The sequence below is a fragment of the Coptis chinensis genome, chromosome 4, assembly GCF_015680905.1.
Source record: "Coptis chinensis isolate HL-2020 chromosome 4, ASM1568090v1, whole genome shotgun sequence".
Lineage (NCBI taxonomy): Eukaryota > Viridiplantae > Streptophyta > Magnoliopsida > Ranunculales > Ranunculaceae > Coptis > Coptis chinensis.
In genome coordinates, this window is record NC_141459.1 from 46,498,143 (window position 1) to 46,503,174 (window position 5,032).

The 5,032-nt window shown below is 34.8% G+C and overlaps 1 long non-coding RNA gene across 1 annotated transcript; it reads left to right on the top strand.

Moving 5' to 3' along the window:
- Positions 1 to 1,159: 1,159 nt before the first annotated feature.
- LOC147503714 (uncharacterized) lies at positions 1,160 to 4,439 on the top strand. The gene is made up of 4 exons (XR_015220241.1): positions 1,160 to 1,290; positions 1,391 to 1,633; positions 4,102 to 4,195; positions 4,305 to 4,439. It is a non-coding gene; the product is annotated as an uncharacterized LOC147503714 (long non-coding RNA).
- The last annotated feature ends 593 nt before the right edge of the window (positions 4,440 to 5,032 follow it).

The window sequence follows — 5,032 nt, forward strand, 5'->3', positions numbered from 1 at the left end:
GCCGTATCTTTTGACTCAGACCTCAGAATGGGGCCTACCTTATGTCAAAACGACCGGCTCGGAAAGAGATTTCCAATGGTCCAAGCCTTGAACCAATCAGAGAATCAAAAGTGGACAAAAGTCTGTTGAAACCAACTGTAGTTGAAGAGGCCTTTTTGGACTGAAAGAATTGGGTTTTGGGCCTGATTCTCTGGCCCAAAACATGGCTCCAAGCCCATGCACGATTTTTGGATCTGAATGTATAAAAACCAAAGCTTCACTCTTTGTTAATGGTAGATAGTTAATGGTAGCTAGTTAGACCTAAAACTATATAGAATTCTAGATCTAGTTTTCAGTAGTTTAATTAAGTTTAGTTCCATTTCAATTCTTGTTTTAGATTAAACTCTTAGAATCATTATTCTTAATTAGTTTGATTAATGAAATAGCTAGTTTGTCAATTTCGATTCTTGTTATTTACAATTGTGTAAATCTAATTTCCTTTATTACGTAGATAGCTAGACTTAGATTAGTTAGATTATTAATTTAGTATTTGAATCATTGTTTTATTATTCATTAGATTAATAAAATAGTGTTCTCCATAAGTTAGTTTCATTTCCATTAATTGTTTAATTTCAATTCGCAGATTTAAGTAATTGTCATTATTAGTTTAATTCAAATTATTCCATTAGTAGTTTTGAATTGGGTTTAAACAAGCAAAGTTTCAATCTTTATATCATGTCTTGTTTGAATTCCATTGGGAATGATAGCGTGATGATTCTCGGCTAAACCTCCATTGAGGCGGTTGAGAAACCTTGATGAAAGCTTGATTCCGATTATCGTAGAGTCATCGTAATTTCCTTTCCACTCTAGAAATGATTAGTTCACCATGAGAATAGGTTTAATCGTTCACACACTAGTTATGAATTGGTAGAAATGTCATGTGTAATTAGGGATTAGGAGTAACCATATTGTCCTGCGAAGCAGTTCAATTCGGATTATGACGATTCGTCCACTACACCAGAATGGTTGAATTAGGACGACCCATTAAGACATAAATCCTCGTCTTAAATTTAGGACGGGTTTTTGAGTCTCAAACATTAGACAACCCGTCGCCAGGCTTTGGCCCAAAAAATAAGCGACCACGTTTTTTGTCCTTAATCTAAGAAGAAAGGGCGAAAGTGTCTCTAGATTGCTTCGATGCCATCGCTACTCAACTGAACCCTATTTCCCTTCAAAAATAAAGTTTAGCCCATTAATTCTTCGTTCAGCTCCAGAAACCAGTGTGCTTCATCTCCTTCCTATTGCTTCAAGGTATACTTTTTCTTCTCAATTAATTGGAGACACTCTATTTAATTGTTAATAGCATTTGGATTGATTTTTTCTTTTTAATTTTTGTTTGTTTGTGGGTTAGGGTTCAAAAAATTGGTTGAGCGGTGCTGAGAAATTGATTTTCGTGTTGTGGTTGACAAGAAAATCCTAGAACGTGTTGCGTCACACTCATTTGGAGCAGAAAATTCTAACGTTGAATTATACTCAGAACAGCTCTACATGATGTATGACCCTGTAGTAATTATTAGCAGGAAAAACAACAGCTGCAAATAAGGATAATGATAAGAAGAAGCTTGTTTCTCATTCATCACGAGCTGGTCTTCAGGTACATCTTATTTTCTTTTTTCTTTTTATGGTTTATTTGAGTAAAAAATGGTAAAATTTTGAATTATTTACTTTAAGTAAGTAATTTAGGGAGAAAGATGATTTTTTTTAAGGAATTAGGAGTTGGGGATTGAGTTGTTAGTGAGTTTATTGTGGTATTTGTTATAAAGGTTGGTTTTTATGGGTGAACTTGGTTGGAGAGAAGCTATGTGTTGAGATTGTTGTCAAGGAATTGAGGAAGTTAGTAGTTTATTAAATAGTGTATTGCTTTTAATGTATGTCGCTAACTACTGAGCTCTGTTGACGTAAATTTAATGTTTATTTGAAGGTATAAATCTAGGCAACTTGTCAATAAACTCATTTTGTAAGAGAAGGTAAACCCTCATTTTGTACTTCATTTTGTTTAGTCTCTAGGGAGGCTTGTACAAATGGAGTGATTACACCGCATTTTTTAAAGAATTAGGTGTTTTTAGGGGGAGGGCAGATGGGGCGAGGTCGAGGGAAGGCGGTTAATTTGATGGGTATATGGCACTTGTATGGGTTTTATATGACCAGCAATTGTTTATGGCGGCATTGGTTAGTTTAAAGAGGGCTTGTGAACTTCAACTTACTGATATAAGACCACATTTTAGGTTGGGGATTCTTTGTATGTTGTTGGGAGGTATGGTGAGGCGAAAGACGAGTTTGTGTTAACACTTGAAGCTGCTGAAGTTGGTGGGAATCAGTGGGCTTATTTGCCACCACAGGTTCATGTTAATCTTGGGATTGCGCTGAAAGCGGACTGTATGGTTTTAAGTGCTTGTAAGCATTACAGAGAGCTTTGAATATAAGATTTTGCTGATCAAGAAGTGGTTAAAACATCAAACAACATAATGCGCAATTCAACTACTAGGTACTACATAACGCAAGCATTTGAATCCCAGCTTCCTACAAAAGGATAGATAACTAACTTGGCCGGCCTGTGTCAAACAACATTGGTTTATGGTTTAGACTTTAAATTGAATTTTCTTCTATAGATTACAGTGACATATTTATTTGTGGTTCTCTAGCAGGTTACATGAGTGTCTTAATGCAATGAAGGGACAGTACAAGTACAGGAAGTAATAAGTATACCAATCTCTCTAAACCCAAACAATACTGATCATAGGGAATTGGACATAGTACAGATGAGAGATTTTACAGATTTGTTTGTGATTTACACACTTTTTATGATGACTTCAATTAGTTACAAGGACGATGAGAGGCAAGCAATAAGCCTGTTACAACTCATGATCGGAAACCAAGTATGTAGTATCTTAGTTAGAGAATATTGAAGCAAAACAAAAAGCTAGTTTAGGTCTCTAGTAAAATTACTGTTAATTGGGAATTACTTAGAGCTCTGTTGGTTGCCTTATTTTGAAAATAATATAAGCATGTAGACTAAGACTAATTCAACAGGCAAACTAAAGAAAAGCCAAACTAGCTTTGAAGATAGAAGGCTTTCGAAAAATACACGGTAGAGTGAATGAGTATTAGCTAGTGACAATATAAAAGTGAAGAAGACACTAGAGTTCGTAATCATCAATGAAAATGTATATGTAGTTCTAAGACTTTGACATCTCTCTATTTCTCTATCTTATCGATTTATATGTATATGTTGCTTGTTTAATGCTTGAAATTTGAAGCACTTGAGTTGATTTTCACTAGTTTGGTTGTTGGAGTTTGACACCTCTTTCTTGGTGGGAAGCTCCACTAGGCTAAAGTCCATATACCTTTATGATTCTCCAGGTACCAACAAACCAAAAAAACATCACTTATTTTGATTCCCTTACCCTTTCTAGGGTATCACTTGTCTTGGTTCATTGATGATATACACATGGGTAGAGAAACATTTCTAGGGTTTGTTATAACCTATTTATGGATGATCCCATGAATTTATAATTTGTAACCAAAAAAGAAAAAAGACTTAGCTTGACTGTGAAGCAATTAAAGATGTAATAGTTGTCCTATGGTGTCTAGAGTTAGGGCCACCGGGCATAGGGCATGTAATGGGGCTGGTGACCCTAGGTACTGTAGGACAAAAGGCTTGTATTTGAGAAGGAAATATCAGGTAAAAAGAGTACTACACATATTTATTGCTACTTCAAGTAAGGGTAGTGCTCTTTGTGGTGTAGGAGAGTATAGGGCGTGAAGCTGAAGCTGAAGCTGTGAATGATAAGTGCATGTTCTTTAGTTTGCATTCGAAAAATAACTCCGAGAATGACCTTTAGCTTTTTACATGATACGTGTTGCTGCAAAAACTTATCTTCCTTTGTGATAATAGTGTGCACTCCTTTTACTGCTATAATTTGTTTTTTGTATTTTAAGATGAAATGAATGTTCTAATATAGTTGATTTAATTTCATATTGTGCTGCCCTATATTCTTTAGTGGGTTATGCATTGAACACTTGGGAAAGTAATTCGTTGACGAGGGCTTCATGCTTTTCTAGTGTTTTGTGTTTGTGGTGGAACTTGAAGATTGGACTCACAATGCAAAGTGTGACACTCGTCGTTGGAAGTACTTGGCTTGTTGTTTGATACAAGGTTAGTGACCATGTTAACTGTTATGTTTTCAAGAAGTTTCATTTTTATGTACCTTTTTATGGTGAAATAGCCCTCACTAAGTCGAAATATATTACTTCGTTGTTTTCAGGTTGATTATGTAGCAATGTATAGAAAGATTGTTGCCTATGCTACACACCAAACTATCTAGTAAGCCATGTATTTTCATCCATGCACCTACACAACCACTCGGAGTAGATGGACTGATTGTTTTAACTGATCCAAGTAAGTTATCTTTTCGTGTATCTCAGTATAACTAAGGTTATACATTTTTTTTACATAGTAACTTATTGATGTTGACGGAATTCTTGCCCTAAGCCTCTAGTATCATATAAGCCAAATGATTTACTGAAGTTAAATTTATCAAAAGGCTAGTCTATTTATTATTTTATAAGGTTATGATGTATGTTAAAGTGAATCCAGCTATGTGTGCGTGGTATTGACAGGAAGAAGAGTGTTTTACTTCATGCTTAGAATTGTCTAAAGAATAAACTATATTCTAGCTTTTTGCGTCTTCAAATATGCTGAATTCGTGTATTGCTCCCTTTTATAACAATTTTTGTTTATTAGATATGTCTTAGTTTTAGATTCTAGAATCAAGTTATATCTTTTAAAAAAACTTTTGTCGGTGCAGACTCCTTATGTTACACAAGGGCTGGCTTATCGAGAATATGCATGTACGCACAGTGCAAGTGATGGAAAGCTAAAGCCTATAGTTTGTTATGAAGTTTAGTTAATAGCTCTTTGATTTGTATTCATTTGTTCATTTAAATTATTGATTGAAAGAGTCACTTAGCAAATAATGCTATTTATGCAATG